At 40.6% G+C, this 17,099-nt stretch overlaps 6 non-coding genes across 6 annotated transcripts; all 6 read right to left on the bottom strand.

Moving 5' to 3' along the window:
* Positions 1–595: 595 nt before the first annotated feature.
* On the bottom strand, positions 596–667 carry TRNAH-GUG (transfer RNA histidin (anticodon GUG)). Its single transcript has one exon. It is a non-coding gene; the product is annotated as a tRNA-His (tRNA).
* Positions 668–1,948: 1,281 nt separating this feature from the next.
* TRNAS-AGA (transfer RNA serine (anticodon AGA)) lies at positions 1,949–2,030 on the bottom strand. Its single transcript has one exon. It is a non-coding gene; the product is annotated as a tRNA-Ser (tRNA).
* Positions 2,031–5,971: 3,941 nt separating this feature from the next.
* Positions 5,972–6,053, bottom strand: TRNAS-AGA (transfer RNA serine (anticodon AGA)). Its single transcript has one exon. It is a non-coding gene; the product is annotated as a tRNA-Ser (tRNA).
* Positions 6,054–8,641: 2,588 nt separating this feature from the next.
* TRNAH-GUG (transfer RNA histidin (anticodon GUG)) lies at positions 8,642–8,713 on the bottom strand. The gene has a single exon. It is a non-coding gene; the product is annotated as a tRNA-His (tRNA).
* A 1,281-nt stretch (positions 8,714–9,994) lies between these two features.
* On the bottom strand, positions 9,995–10,076 carry TRNAS-AGA (transfer RNA serine (anticodon AGA)). The gene has a single exon. It is a non-coding gene; the product is annotated as a tRNA-Ser (tRNA).
* Positions 10,077–14,005: 3,929 nt separating this feature from the next.
* Positions 14,006–14,087, bottom strand: TRNAS-AGA (transfer RNA serine (anticodon AGA)). The gene has a single exon. It is a non-coding gene; the product is annotated as a tRNA-Ser (tRNA).
* Positions 14,088–17,099: the final 3,012 nt, after the last annotated feature.

Below are 17,099 nucleotides of genomic sequence, written 5' to 3'. Positions count from 1 at the left end.
TAAGATATGTACTTTGGTGGTTCGCGTGTCCTGTAAGTACCAAACAGTCTATTTCATTTTTCACTACTGTGAGGTCTACCCCTCTCATAGGTTAGCTCTGTGTATTCCCCTATACTTTTAATTTGGCAATTCCATATCGGAGAGGAGTAGCTTTATTTATTTATTGAAAATCCTACTTACTGGTGAGGTTGGATTTAACTGTACTATTTTAGAAATGCCACTTTTAGAGAGTGAACATGTCTCTGCACTTACTGCTCTATTTGCCTGAAACCTGGCCCCAATACACGTCTGGATTGGGCTGGGTGACAGCAAAATTTGTGCCTTCCCTCTAGAGAGCCACAACACAGGTCACTCAACTGCACCTGGGGGGTGAGCTCCGCTCCCCCTCCACCCCCAATAGGTTCAAGAACGATAATTTATGTAAGTAAATACATTATAGCTACAGCTTATAATCATGCAAGTTTAAATCATTTGTTGTTAGATGGTTTAAATATTTGAAAGGATCTGTTTTTAATAGACATTTTACAAAAACCACTGGTACATTTGCTAATTCTGTAAAATTAACACCCAACTGCCGTGACATTGCCAACCACAATGCCGTGACTCGGATTCGAACCGAGGTTGCTGCGGCCACAACGCAGAGTACTAACCACTATACGATCACGGCGAGCTACTTGGGCTCAACGACATACAATGACATGGAGAATTTATAATTCGGAACACTCAGGGCTGTTCCTGTGATAGGCTGGATGTATTCATTGCTTCCTCATTCGTCATTCAGAGGCTGCGTCTCCTCAGTGGTTGATAGGCTGAAACCGTTTCCTGGCCGCCTGCTTGTGAAATGCCAGGAGTCAAAGATCACACAATACACTTGCGGACCTGTGATGGGACACCAATGCAGAGAAACCCACCTGGCACAGACCTTCTATTCTGTCTATTAGACCTGCATCTTCCCTGCACCTTTCAAGCCATTTGTATGTGAAGCAAGAAAGAGTTAGAGAGTGATCCATCTACACTTTTATAGGGAGGATGTCGCCGTGAGCTCCTCCCAGCTAATCACACGAACAGCAGAAAAGCAAGATAAATACACAGTTGAGGGGTGGGCTGCATGGTTATGTTTTTGAGTAAATATTGAAACTGACCTCAGTGGCTCATTAGCAGAGCTGCGGCTAATGACTGGTGCCAAATCATGATGAAGCAAGCACCATGGCTCGTAGGGGACCCACAACACGCTTTTCTTAGCTCACTGAATTAAAGTATAAACTTCCGCCGTGTGTGAGTGGTAAAGGCTTGTTAATATGGTTCCTTTTCCAATTCAAGTCTGACAACAAGAGGCAGGAACCACGTGGCTTCGGAAGCTCAGGAAAGTAGCCACCAACCACAGAGAAAGAGAGAACTGGCAGTATGAGAGGTGGAGAAAACAGAAGCGGGAGCAAGGAGCTCAAATGAGATTGATGGCGTTTAAATAGAGCGCGTAAAGGAACAGTTACACAGCTAAGAAATGGGAAAGACAGACTAGGGAAAAAAACACAGAAAGAGCCTGTAGATGAAATTCTCTTCCTGGGACAGCAGGTTAAGAGAAATTACACATGGGGAGGTTAAGCATGTAACACGGGGGAGAATAAAAAAGAAAATGCAGTTTTATGAAGTGTGTTTGCCAATCCAGCCAGCACTTTTGTTCTATTTCTCTCTTTGCGTCTTTTATTGGTAAAATAACTTTCAAGTGCATGCGCAGGTATGAATGAGAGAGCAACCGTATAATAATTTGAAGCGTTTACACCAGTGCTAAAGTAGGAATGAGGTGTAGCAAAGACATGAAAGAGGTAGCGATAACAAATATGTGGAGAGGCAATAGTGACACAAAAATAAGCCACCTATTTATAAAACTGAAATGGAAGAAATACTAAAGGTTAACTTCTGAAATTGTAGCCGATAATAAAAAGATTCTCGTTGTTGGCAGGATTCGAACCTGCGCGGGGATATCCCAATGGATTTCTAGTCCATCGCCTTAACCACTCGGCCACAACAACTTGCTGTAAGATGCCTACAAATATTTTGTTTGAAAGTTTTGAAGTTTTCCCACATCAAAGTACTGATATTCTGCAATGCGCTTTTTAAAAACAATGTTTTTTTCATCATGCACGTTCTGTCCTAAAAATAAAAATTGCATGAGTATATCTCTGTATCTGTAAAAGGATACGCTTGCATTCAAACTCTCTTGTGGCACTCAAGTTTTTTGGACCCTGTTGCACTCTGTTTTTGTGCTGCTTTTAGTCTACGACCCATATTGCAGAAGTCAACCATCTCTGATTATTTGGGACTCCTTTGTAAGTGCCTTATCTGTAATCCTTGAAAAGCTCTATAATAAAGGGGTCTGTCAAAGATTGCTTGAATGGAAGATAAAAGAAGGCCCACTTGTCTCACCAAATGCAGTAGAGAAACCTGATGTTTTACTCATGTTATCCTTAGTTCAGTTTTTGTTAGACCTGGCATCCTTAAGGTGGCCTACCAGCAACCTTTTTGCTTTTCACCTCACGTTTTGCTGTATCTTTATGTTGGCCGTAGGACTCTAATCACTTTATCACTACTGTGAGAAAGTGGCTCTGTATATACTGTTCCCAAATAGGTACAGTGTGCACAGAGTCCCCAGTCCCCAGAGGTTTGGCAGAGGCTAAAGTTAGATATAACCTTACTCTCTAAAGTGGTAGCTTGCCGAGCAGTAAGGCAGTATCAGAGTACAGTGTAAAACATTTGTTGTACACACTCAGTCAGCAAATGGTCTCACACACTCAAGAACTAAACTCTAGGCCATTGGTTTGCATTCAAAAGATATTGTTGTTTTATTTTAGAACCAACAATAGGTATCAAAATATACTTTCTCAGAATGAGATGCTTTAGTTAAATACTTTGCAATAGGCAATTGACTTTTGCAGGTCATAGTTACAGTTTATTGCAATAGGCAACACAATTTGAATCACAATAATACATTGAGCTCAATGGGAATTTTAAGTTATATGCAATTAATTACTTTCAGGATTACTTTTCTAAATCCAGGACTGGATCCTAGATTCAGTCCTGGGACAGTTCTTGGAAACAAGTGAGTAAATTCGTTTTAGTTACTGTTGTGATTTTTGAGCAATATTTTGCTATTTTAAAAGTTGACACTTCGAAACTTTTGCTGATCAAATTACCAATGTTATCCTATGGAAGGAAATTCACTTAGCAGGTAAGTGGGGTTATGGTTACGTTTTCTAGGTCAGTGTTGGATCCTAGATCCAGCACTACTGTACCACCTGTAAGCAGTTGAGAAACTGCGTTTAAGTTATACAGGCGATTTTTAAGGAATATTTACATGTTTGCAAAATCGACACTTAGAAGAAATTTCACAGAAAAACAGTCAATGGTTTCCTATGGAAGAAAATTCAAGTTACGGGTAAAGTACGTTCTCGTTACTTTTGTAATCCAGTGCTGGGCTCCTAGGCTCAGTACTGGGACATCTATCTAAAACAGGTAAACAATTACGTTTTCACAGTTGGTACGATTTTTAAAGAATATTTGTAAGTTTCAAAAATCGACACTTAGAAAATTTTCAGCAAAAAGCAGGCAATGATATCCCATGGAAGGAAATTCGAGTTACTGGTAAGTACGGTTAAAATTACTTTTCAGGGTCAGTACCGAGCTCCAAGATGCAGCACTGAGGTCTATCCTGATAACAGGTGAGTAAATCAGAATTCGTTGTTCGGCTGATTTTAGATGAATATTTTAAAGTTCCAAAACTCCACACCACTTAGAAGAATTTCCAAGTGAAACCACTCAATGTTAGCCTATGGAAGAAAAGTGAGTTATCGGCTTTTAGGTAAGTACTCGACTGGCAGAGTTATGGTTCTGGGCATAGACTCAGGGGTCTCCCAGGGGAGTCCCAGCCTACTTGCCAAGCCTTAAACTCCCCTTTTATTACATATAATTTTCACCTAAGGTAGGCCCTAGGTAGTCCTAGGTGCATGATGCTATGTAAGTAAAAAATAAGATATGTACTTTGGTGGTTCGCGTGTCCTGTAAGTACCAAACAGTCTATTTCATTTTTCACTACTGTGAGGTCTACCCCTCTCATAGGTTAGCTCTGTGTATTCCCCTATACTTTTAATTTGGCAATTCCATATCGGAGAGGAGTAGCTTTATTTATTTATTGAAAATCCTACTTACTGGTGAGGTTGGATTTAACTGTACTATTTTAGAAATGCCACTTTTAGAGAGTGAACATGTCTCTGCACTTACTGCTCTATTTGCCTGAAACCTGGCCCCAATACACGTCTGGATTGGGCTGGGTGACAGCAAAATTTGTGCCTTCCCTCTAGAGAGCCACAACACAGGTCACTCAACTGCACCTGGGGGGTGAGCTCCGCTCCCCCTCCACCCCCAATAGGTTCAAGAACGATAATTTATGTAAGTAAATACATTATAGCTACAGCTTATAATCATGCAAGTTTAAATCATTTGTTGTTAGATGGTTTAAATATTTGAAAGGATCTGTTTTTAATAGACATTTTACAAAAACCACTGGTACATTTGCTAATTCTGTAAAATTAACACCCAACTGCCGTGACATTGCCAACCACAATGCCGTGACTCGGATTCGAACCGAGGTTGCTGCGGCCACAACGCAGAGTACTAACCACTATACGATCACTGCGAGCTACTTGGGCTCAACGACATACAATGACATGGAGAATTTATAATTCGGAACACTCAGGGCTGTTCCTGTGATAGGCTGGATGTATTCATTGCTTCCTCATTCCTCATTCAGAGGCTGCGTCTCCTCAGTGGTTGATAGGCTGAAACCGTTTCCTGGCCGCCTGCTTGTGAAATGCCAGGAGTCAAAGATCACACAATACACTTGCGGACCTGTGATGGGACACCAATGCAGAGAAACCCACCTGGCACAGACCTTCTATTCTGTCTATTAGACCTGCATCTTCCCTGCACCTTTCAAGCCATTTGTATGTGAAGCAAGAAAGAGTTAGAGAGTGATCCATCTACACTTTTATAGGGAGGATGTCGCCGTGAGCTCCTCCCAGCTAATCACACGAACAGCAGAAAAGCAAGATAAATACACAGTTGAGGGGTGGGCTGCATGGTTATGTTTTTGAGTAAATATTGAAACTGACCTCAGTGGCTCATTAGCAGAGCTGCGGCTAATGACTGGTGCCAAATCATGATGAAGCAAGCACCATGGCTCGTAGGGGACCCACAACACGCTTTTCTTAGCTCACTGAATTAAAGTATAAACTTCCGCCGTGTGTGAGTGGTAAAGGCTTGTTAATATGGTTCCTTTTCCAATTCAAGTCTGACAACAAGAGGCAGGAACCACGTGGCTTCGGAAGCTCAGGAAAGTAGCCACCAACCACAGAGAAAGAGAGAACTGGCAGTATGAGAGGTGGAGAAAACAGAAGCGGGAGCAAGGAGCTCAAATGAGATTGATGGCGTTTAAATAGAGCGCGTAAAGGAACAGTTACACAGCTAAGAAATGGGAAAGACAGACTAGGGAAAAAAACACAGAAAGAGCCTGTAGATGAAATTCTCTTCCTGGGACAGCAGGTTAAGAGAAATTACACATGGGGAGGTTAAGCATGTAACACGGGGGAGAATAAAAAAGAAAATGCAGTTTTATGAAGTGTGTTTGCTAATCCAGCCAGCAATTTTGTTCTATTTCTCTCTTTGCGTCTTTTATTGGTAAAGTAACTTTCAAGTGCATGCGCAGGTATGAATGAGAGAGCAACCGTATAACAATTTGAAGCGTTTACACCAGTGCTAAAGTAGGAATGAGGTGTAGCAAAGACATGAAAGAGGTAGCGATAACAAATATGTGGAGAGGCAATAGTGACACAAAAATAAGCCACCTATTTATAAAACTGAAATGGAAGAAATACTAAAGGTTAACTTCCGAAATTGTAGCCGATAATAAAAAGATTCTCGTTGTTGGCAGGATTCGAACCTGCGCGGGGATTCCCCAATGGATTTCTAGTCCATCGCCTTAACCACTCGGCCACAACAACTTGCTGTAAGCTGCTTACAAATATTTTGTTTGAAAGTTTTGAAGTTTTCCCACATCAAAGTACTGATATTCTGCAATGCGCTTTTTAAAAACAATGTTTTTTTCATCATGCACGTTCTGTCCTAAAAATAAAAATTGCATGAGTATATCTCTGGATCTGTAAAAGGATACGCTTGCATTCAAACTCTCTTGTGGCACTCAAGTTTTTTGGACCCTGTTGCACTCTGTTTTTGTGCTGCTTTTAGTCTACGACCCATATTACAGAAGTCAACCATCTCTGATTATTTGGGACTCCTTTGTAAGTGCCTTATCTGTAATCCTTGAAAAGCTCTATAATAAAGGGGTCTGTCAAAGATTGCTTGAATGGAAGATAAAAGAAGGCCCACTTGTCTCACCAAATGCAGTAGAGAAACCTGATGTTTTACTCATGTTATCCTTAGTTCAGTTTTTGTTAGACCTGGCATCCTTAAGGTGGCCTACCAGCAACCTTTTTGCTTTTCACCTCACGTTTTGCTGTATCTTTATGTTGGCCGTAGGACTCTAATCACTTTATCACTACTGTGAGAAAGTGGCTCTGTATATACTGTTCCCAAATAGGTACAGTGTGCACAGAGTCCCCAGTCCCCAGAGGTTTGGCAGAGGCTAAAGTTAGATATAACCTTACTCTCTAAAGTGGTAGCTTGCCGAGCAGTAAGGCAGTATCAGAGTACAGTGTAAAACATTTGTTGTACACACTCAGTCAGCAAATGGTCTCACACACTCAAGAACTGAACTCTAGGCCATTGGTTTGCATACAAAAGATATTGTTGTTTTATTTTAGAACCAACAATAGGTATCAAAATATACTTTCTCAGAATGAGATGCTTTAGTTAAATACTTTGCAATAGGCAATTGACTTTTGCAGGTCATAGTTACAGTTTATTGCAATAGGCAACACAATTTGAATCACAATAATACATTGAGCTCAATGGGAATTTTAAGTTATATGCAATTAATTACTTTCAGGATTACTTTTCTAAATCCAGGACTGGATCCTAGATTCAGTCCTGGGACAGTTCTTGGAAACAAGTGAGTAAATTCGTTTTAGTTACTGTTGTGATTTTTAAGCAATATTTTGCTATTTTAAAAGTTGACACTTCGAAACTTTTGCTGATCAAATTACCAATGTTATCCTATGGAAGGAAATTCACTTAGCAGGTAAGTGGGGTTATGGTTACGTTTTCTAGGTCAGTGTTGGATCCTAGATCCAGCACTACTGTACCACCTGTAAGCAGTTGAGAAACTGCGTTTAAGTTATACAGGCGATTTTTAAGGAATATTTACATGTTTGCAAAATCGACACTTAGAAGAAATTTCACAGAAAAACAGTCAATGGTTTCCTATGGAAGAAAATTCAAGTTACGGGTAAAGTACGTTCTCGTTACTTTTGTAATCCAGTGCTGGGCTCCTAGGCTCAGTACTGGGACATCTATCTAAAACAGGTAAACAATTACGTTTTCACAGTTGGTACGATTTTTAAAGAATATTTGTAAGTTTCAAAAATCGACACTTAGAAAATTTTCAGCAAAAAGCAGGCAATGATATCCCATGGAAGGAAATTCGAGTTACTGGTAAGTACGGTTAAAATTACTTTTCAGGGTCAGTACCGAGCTCCAAGATGCAGCACTGAGGTCTCTCCTGATAACAGGTGAGTAAATCAGAATTCGTTGTTCGGCTGATTTTAGATGAATATTTTAAAGTTCCAAAACTCCACACCACTTAGAAGAATTTCCAAGTGAAACCACTCAATGTTAGCCTATGGAAGAAAAGTGAGTTATCGGCTTTTAGGTAAGTACTCGACTGGCAGAGTTATGGTTCTGGGCATAGACTCAGGGGTGTCCCAGGGGAGTCCCAGCCTACTTGCCAAGCCTTAAACTCCCCTTTTATTACATATCATTTACACCTAAGGTAGGCCCTAGGTAGTCCTAGGTGCATGATGCTATGTAAGTAAAAAATAAGATATGTACTTTGGTGGTTCGCGTGTCCTGTAAGTACCAAACAGTCTATTTCATTTTTCACTACTGTGAGGTCTACCCCTCTCATAGGTTAGCTCTGTGTATTCCCCTATACATTTAATTTGGTAATTCCATATCGGAGAGGAGTAGCTTTATTTATTTATTGAAAATCCTACTTACTGGTGAGGTTGGATTTAACTTTACTATTTTAGAAATGCCACTTTTAGAGAGTGAACATTTCTCTGCACTTACTGCTCTATTTGCCTGAAACCTGGCCCCAATACACGTCTGGATTGGGCTGGGTGACAGCAAAATTTGTGCCTTCCCTCTAGAGAGCCACAACACAGGTCACTCAACTGCACCTGGGGGGTGAGCTCCGCTCCCCCTCCACCCACAATAGGTTCAAGAACGATAATTTATGTAAGTAAATACATTATAGCTACAGCTTATAATCATGCGAGTTTAAATCATTTGTTGTTAGATGGTTTAAATATTTGAAAGGATCTGTTTTTAATAGACATTTTACAAAAACCACTGGTACATTTGCTAATTCTGTAAAATTAACACCCAACTGCCGTGAAATTGCCAACCACAATGCCGTGACTCGGATTCGAACCGAGGTTGCTGCGGCCACAACGCAGAGTACTAACCACTATACGATCACGGCGAGCTACTTGGGCTCAACGACATACAGTGACATGGAGAATTTATAATTCGGAACACTCAGGGCTGTTCCTGTGATAGGCTGGATGTATTCATTGCTTCCTCATTCCTCATTCAGAGGCTGCGTCTCCTCAGTGGTTGATAGGCTGAAACCGTTTCCTGGCCGCCTGCTTGTGAAATGCCAGGAGTCAAAGATCACACATTACACTTGCGGACCTGTGATGGGACACCAATGCAGAGAAACCCACCTGGCACAGACCTTCTATTCTGTCTATTAGACCTGCATCTTCCCTGCACCTTTCAAGCCATTTGTATGTAAAGCAAGAAAGAGTTAGAGAGTGATCCATCTACACTTTTATAGGGAGGATGTCGCCGTGAGCTCCTCCCAGCTAATCACACGAACAGCAGAAAAGCAAGATAAATACACAGTTGAGGGGTGGGCTGCATGGTTATGTTTTTGAGTAAATATTGAAACTGACCTCAGTGGCTCATTAGCAGAGCTGCGGCTAATGACTGGTGCCAAATCATGATGAAGCAAGCACCATGGCTCGTAGGGGACCCACAACACGCTTTTCTTAGCTCACTGAATTAAAGTATAAACTTCCGCCGTGTGTGAGTGGTAAAGGCTTGTTAATATGGTTCCTTTTCCAATTCAAGTCTGACAACAAGAGGCAGGAACCACGTGGCTTCGGAAGCTCAGGAAAGTAGCCACCAACCACAGAGAAAGAGAGAACTGGCAGTATGAGAGGTGGAGAAAACAGAAGCGGGAGCAAGGAGCTCAAATGAGATTGATGGCGTTTAAATAGAGCGCGTAAAGGAACAGTTACACAGCTAAGAAATGGGAAAGACAGACTAGGGAAAAAAACACAGAAAGAGCCTGTAGATGAAATTCTCTTCCTGGGACAGCAGGTTAAGAGAAATTACACATGGGGAGGTTAAGCATGTAACACGGGGGAGAATAAAAAAGAAAATGCAGTTTTATGAAGTGTGTTTGCCAATCCAGCCAGCACTTTTGTTCTATTTCTCTCTTTGCGTCTTTTATTGGTAAAGTAACTTTCAAGTGCATGCGCAGGTATGAATGAGAGAGCAACCGTATAATAATTTGAAGTGTTTACACCAGTGCTAAAGTATGAATGAGGTGTAGCAAAGACATGAAAGAGGTAGCGATAACAAATATGTGGAGAGGCAATAGTGACACAAAAATAAGCCACCTATTTATAAAACTGAAATGGAAGAAATACTAAAGGTTAACTTCTGAAATTGTAGCCGATAATAAAAAGATTCTTGTTGTTGGCAGGATTCGAACCTGCGCGGGGATACCCCAATGGATTTCTAGCCCATCGCCTTAACCACTCGGCCACAACAACTTGCTGTAGGCTGCCTACAAATATTTTGTTTGAAAGTTTTGAAGTTTTCCCACATCAAAGTACTGATATTCTGCAATGCGCTTTTTAAAAACAATGTTTTTTTCATCATGCACGTTCTGTCCTAAAAACAAAAATTGCATGAGTATATCTCTGGATCTGTAAAAGGATACGCTTGCATTCAAACTCTCTTGTGGCACTCAAGTTTTTTGGACCCTATTGCACTCTGTTTTTGCGCTGCTTTTAGTCTACGACCCATATTACAGAAGTCAACCATCTCTGAGTATTTGGGACTCCTTTGTAAGTGCCTTATCTTTAATCCTTGAAAAGCTCTATAATAAAGGGGTCTGTCAAAGATTGCTTGAATGGAAGATAAAAGAAGGCCCACTTGTCTCACCAAATGCAGTAGAGAAACCTGATGTTTTACTCATGTTATCCTTAGTTCAGTTTTTGTTAGACCTGGCATCCTTATGGTGGCCTACCAGCAACCTTTTTGCTTTTCACCTCACGTTTTGCTGTATCTTTATGTTGGCCTTAGGACTCTAATCACTTTATCACTACTGTGAGAAAGTGGCTCTGTATATACTGTTTCCAAATAGGTACAGTGTGCACAGAGTCCCCAGTCCCCAGAGGTTTGGCAGAGGCTAAAGTTAGATATAACCTTACTCTCTAAAGTGGTAGCTTGCCGAGCAGTAAGGCAGTATCAGAGTACAGTGTAAAACATTTGTTGTACACACTCAGTCAGCAAATGGTCTCACACACTCAAGAACTGAACTCTAGGCCATTGGTTTGCATACAAAAGATATTGTTGTTTTATTTTAGAACCAACAATAGGTATCAAAATATACTTTCTCAGAATGAGATGCTTTAGTTAAATACTTTGCAATAGGCAATTGACTTTTGCAGGTCATAGTTACAGTTTATTGCAATAGGCCACACAATTTGAATCACAATAATACATTGAGCTCAATGGGAATTTTAAGTTATATGCAATTAATTACTTTCAGGATTACTTTTCTAAATCCAGGACTGGATCCTAGATTCAGTCCTGGGACAGTTCTTGGAAACAAGTGAGTAAATTCGTTTTAGTTACTGTTGTGATTTTTAAGCAATATTTTGCTATTTTAAAAGTTGACACTTCGAAACTTTTGCTGATCAAATTACCAATGTTATCCTATGGAAGGAAATTCACTTAGCAGGTAAGTGGGGTTATGGTTACGTTTTCTAGGTCAGTGTTGGATCCTAGATCCAGCACTACTGTACCACCTGTAAGCAGTTGAGAAACTGCGTTTAAGTTATACAGGCGATTTTTAAGGAATATTTACATGTTTGCAAAATCGACACTTAGAAGAAATTTCACAGAAAAACAGTCAATGGTTTCCTATGGAAGAAAATTCAAGTTACGGGTAAAGTACGTTCTCGTTACTTTTGTAATCCAGTGCTGGGCTCCTAGGCTCAGTACTGGGACATCTATCTAAAACAGGTAAACAATTACGTTTTCACAGTTGGTACGATTTTTAAAGAATATTTGTAAGTTTCAAAAATCGACACTTAGAAAATTTTCAGCAAAAAGCAGGCAATGATATCCCATGGAAGGAAATTCGAGTTACTGGTAAGTACGGTTAAAATTACTTTTCAGGGTCAGTACCGAGCTCCAAGATGCAGCACTGAGGTCTCTCCTGATAACAGGTGAGTAAATCAGAATTCGTTGTTCGGCTGATTTTAGATGAATATTTTAAAGTTCCAAAACTCCACACCACTTAGAAGAATTTCCAAGTGAAACCACTCAATGTTAGCCTATGGAAGAAAAGTGAGTTATCGGCTTTTAGGTAAGTACTCGACTGGCAGAGTTATGGTTCTGGGCATAGACTCAGGGGTCTCCCAGGGGAGTCCCAGCCTACTTGCCAAGCCTTAAACTCCCCTTTTATTACATATAATTTACACCTAAGGTAGGCCCTAGGTAGTCCTAGGTGCATGATGCTATGTAAGTAAAAAATAAGATATGTACTTTGGTGGTTCGCGTGTCCTGTAAGTACCAAACAGTCTATTTCATTTTTCACTACTGTGAGGTCTACCCCTCTCATAGGTTAGCTCTGTGTATTCCCCTATACTTTTAATTTGGTAATTCCATATCGGAGAGGAGTAGCTTTATTTATTTATTGAAAATCCTACTTACTGGTGAGGTTGGATTTAACTTTACTATTTTAGAAATGCCACTTTTAGAGAGTGAACATTTCTCTGCACTTACTGCTCTATTTGCCTGAAACCTGGCCCCAATACACGTCTGGATTGGGCTGGGTGACAGCAAAATTTGTGCCTTCCCTCTAGAGAGCCACAACACAGGTCACTCAACTGCACCTGGGGGGTGAGCTCCGCTCCCCCTCCACCCCCAATAGGTTCAAGAACGATAATTTATGTAAGTAAATACATTATAGCTACAGCTTATAATCATGCGAGTTTAAATCATTTGTTGTTAGATGGTTTAAATATTTGAAAGGATCTGTTTTTAATAGACATTTTACAAAAACCACTGGTACATTTGCTAATTCTGTAAAATTAACACCCAACTGCCGTGACATTGCCGTGACACGGATTCGAACCGAGGTTGCTGCGGCCACAACGCAGAGTACTAACCACTATACGATCACGGCGAGCTACTTGGGCTCAACGACATACAGTGACATGGAGAATTTATAATTCGGAACACTCAGGGCTGTTCCTGTGATAGGCTGGATGTATTCATTGCTTCCTCATTCCTCATTCAGAGGCTGCGTCTCCTCAGTGGTTGATAGGCTGAAACCGTTTCCTGGCCGCCTGCTTGTGAAATGCCAGGAGTCAAAGATCACACATTACACTTGCGGACCTGTGATGGGACACCAATGCAGAGAAACCCACCTGGCACAGACCTTCTATTCTGTCTATTAGACCTGCATCTTCCCTGCACCTTTCAAGCCATTTGTATGTAAAGCAAGAAAGAGTTAGAGAGTGATCCATCTACACTTTTATAGGGAGGATGTCGCCGTGAGCTCCTCCCAGCTAATCACACGAACAGCAGAAAAGCAAGATAAATACACAGTTGAGGGGTGGGCTGCATGGTTATGTTTTTGAGTAAATATTGAAACTGACCTCAGTGGCTCATTAGCAGAGCTGCGGCTAATGACTGGTGCCAAATCATGATGAAGCAAGCACCATGGCTCGTAGGGGACCCACAACACGCTTTTCTTAGCTCACTGAATTAAAGTATAAACTTCCGCCGTGTGTGAGTGGTAAAGGCTTGTTAATATGGTTCCTTTTCCAATTCAAGTCTGACAACAAGAGGCAGGAACCACGTGGCTTCGGAAGCTCAGGAAAGTAGCCACCAACCACAGAGAAAGAGAGAACTGGCAGTATGAGAGGTGGAGAAAACAGAAGCGGGAGCAAGGAGCTCAAATGAGATTGATGGCGTTTAAATAGAGCGCGTAAAGGAACAGTTACACAGCTAAGAAATGGGAAAGACAGACTAGGGAAAAAAACACAGAAAGAGCCTGTAGATGAAATTCTCTTCCTGGGACAGCAGGTTAAGAGAAATTACACATGGGGAGGTTAAGCATGTAACACGGGGGAGAATAAAAAAGAAAATGCAGTTTTATGAAGTGTGTTTGCCAATCCAGCCAGCACTTTTGTTCTATTTCTCTCTTTGCGTCTTTTATTGGTAAAGTAACTTTCAAGTGCATGCGCAGGTATGAATGAGAGAGCAACCGTATAACAATTTGAAGCGTTTACACCAGTGCTAAAGTAGGAATGAGGTGTAGCAAAGACATGAAAGAGGTAGCGATAACAAATATGTGGAGAGGCAATAGTGACACAAAAATAAGCCACCTATTTATAAAACTGAAATGGAAGAAATACTAAAGGTTAACTTCTGAAATTGTAGCCGATAATAAAAAGATTGTCGTTGTTGGCAGGATTCGAACCTGCGCGGGGATACCCCAATGGATTTCTAGTCCATCGCCTTAACCACTCGGCCACAACAACTTGCTGTAAGCTGCCTACAAATATTTTGTTTGAAAGTTTTGAAGTTTTCCCACATCAAAGTACTGATATTCTGCAATGCGCTTTTTAAAAACAATGTTTTTTTCATCATGCACGTTCTGTCCTAAAAATAAAAATTGCATGAGTATATCTCTGGATCTGTAAAAGGATACGCTTGCATTCAAACTCTCTTGTGGCACTCAAGTTTTTTGGACCCTGTTGCACTCTGTTTTTGTGCTGCTTTTAGTCTACGACCCATATTACAGAAGTCAACCATCTCTGATTATTTGGGACTCCTTTGTAAGTGCCTTATCTTTAATCCTTGAAAAGCTCTATAATAAAGGGGTCTGTCAAAGATTGCTTGAATGGAAGATAAAAGAAGGCCCACTTGTCTCACCAAATGCAGTAGAGAAACCTGATGTTTTACTCATGTTATCCTTAGTTCAGTTTTTGTTAGACCTGGCATCCTTAAGGTGGCCTACCAGCAACCTTTTTGCTTTTCACCTCACGTTTTGCTGTATCTTTATGTTGGCCGTAGGACTCTAATCACTTTATCACTACTGTGAGAAAGTGGCTCTGTATATACTGTTCCCAAATAGGTACAGTGTGCACAGAGTCCCCAGTCCCCAGAGGTTTGGCAGAGGCTAAAGTTAGATATAACCTTACTCTCTAAAGTGGTAGCTTGCCGAGCAGTAAGGCAGTATCAGAGTACAGTGTAAAACATTTGTTGTACACACTCAGTCAGCAAATGGTCTCACACACTCAAGAACTGAACTCTAGGCCATTGGTTTGCATACAAAAGATATTGTTGTTTTATTTTAGAACCAACAATAGGTATCAAAATATACTTTCTCAGAATGAGATGCTTTAGTTAAATACTTTGCAATAGGCAATTGACTTTTGCAGGTCATAGTTACAGTTTATTGCAATAGGCAACACAATTTGAATCACAATAATACATTGAGCTCAATGGGAATTTTAAGTTATATGCAATTAATTACTTTCAGGATTACTTTTCTAAATCCAGGACTGGATCCTAGATTCAGTCCTGGGACAGTTCTTGGAAACAAGTGAGTAAATTCGTTTTAGTTACTGTTGTGATTTTTAAGCAATATTTTGCTATTTTAAAAGTTGACACTTAGAAACTTTTGCTGATCAAATTACCAATGTTATCCTATGGAAGGAAATTCACTTAGCAGGTAAGTGGGGTTATGGTTACTTTTTCTAGGTCAGTGTTGGATCCTAGATCCAGCACTACTGTACCACCTGTAAGCAGTTGAGAAACTGTGTTTAAGTTATACAGGCGATTTTTAAGGAATATTTACATGTTTGCAAAATCGACACTTAGAAGAAATTTCACAGAAAAACAGTCAATGGTTTCCTATGGAAGAAAATTCAAGTTACGGGTAAAGTACGTTCTCGTTACTTTTGTAATCCAGTGCTGGGCTCCTAGGCTCAGTACTGGGACATCTATCTAAAACAGGTAAACAATTACGTTTTCACAGTTGGTACGATTTTGAAAGAATATTTGTAAGTTTCAAAAATCGACACTTAGAAAATTTTCAGCAAAAAGCAGGCAATGATATCCCATGGAAGGAAATTCGAGTTACTGGTAAGTACGGTTAAAATTACTTTTCAGGGTCAGTACCGAGCTCCAAGATGCAGCACTGAGGTCTATCCTGATAACAGGTGAGTAAATCAGAATTCGTTGTTCGGCTGATTTTAGATGAATATTTTAAAGTTCCAAAACTCCACACCACTTAGAAGAATTTCCAAGTGAAACCACTCAATGTTAGCCTATGGAAGAAAAGTGAGTTATCGGCTTTTAGGTAAGTACTCGACTGGCAGAGTTATGGTTCTGGGCATAGACTCAGGGGTCTCCCAGGGGAGTCCCAGCCTACTTGCCAAGCCTTAAACTCCCCTTTTATTACATATAATTTACACCTAAGGTAGGCCCTAGGTAGTCCTAGGTGCATGATGCTATGTAAGTAAAAAATAAGATATGTACTTCGGTGGTTCGCGTGTCCTGTAAGTACCAAACAGTCTATTTCATTTTTCACTACTGTGAGGTCTACCCCTCTCATAGGTTAGCTCTGTGTATTCCCCTATACTTTTAATTTGGTAATTCCATATCGGAGAGGAGTAGCTTTATTTATTTATTGAAAATCCTACTTACTGGTGAGGTTGGATTTAACTTTACTATTTTAGAAATGCCACTTTTAGAGAGTGAACATTTCTCTGCACTTACTGCTCTATTTGCCTGAAACCTGGCCCCAATACACGTCTGGATTGGGCTGGGTGACAGCAAAATTTGTGCCTTCCCTCTAGAGAGCCACAACACAGGTCACTCAACTGCACCTGGGGGGTGAGCTCCGCTCCCCCTCCACCCCCAATAGGTTCAAGAACGATAATTTATGTAAGTAAATACATTATAGCTACAGCTTATAATCATGCAAGTTTAAATAATTTGTTGTTAGATGGTTTAAATATTTGAAAGGATCTGTTTTTAATAGACATTTTACAAAAACCACTGGTACATTTGCTAATTCTGTAAAATTAACACCCAACTGCCGTGACATTGCCTACCACAATGCCGTGACTCGGATTCGAACCGAGGTTGCTGCGGCCACAACGCAGAGTACTAACCACTATATGATCACGGCGAGCTACTTGGGCTCAACGACATACAATGACATGGAGAATTTATAATTCGGAACACTCAGGGATGTTCCTGTGATAGGCTGGATGTATTCATTGCTTCCTCATTCCTCATTCAGAGGCTGCGTCTCCTCAGTGGTTGATAGGCTGAAACCGTTTCCTGGCCGCCTGCTTGTGAAATGCCAGGAGTCAAAGATCACACATTACACTTGCGGACCTGTGATGGGACACCAATGCAGAGAAACCCACCTGGCACAGGCCTTCTATTCTGTCTATTAGACCTGCATCTTCCCTGCACCTTTCAAGCCATTTGTATGTGAAGCAAGAAAGAGTTAGAGAGTGATCCATCTACACTTT

The sequence above is a fragment of the Triturus cristatus genome, chromosome 12 (genome assembly GCF_964204655.1).
Source record: "Triturus cristatus chromosome 12, aTriCri1.1, whole genome shotgun sequence".
NCBI classification, from domain to species: Eukaryota; Metazoa; Chordata; class Amphibia; order Caudata; family Salamandridae; genus Triturus; species Triturus cristatus.
The sequence above is the reverse complement of the archived record's forward strand: the minus strand, read 5'-3'. Positions and strand labels throughout refer to the sequence as shown.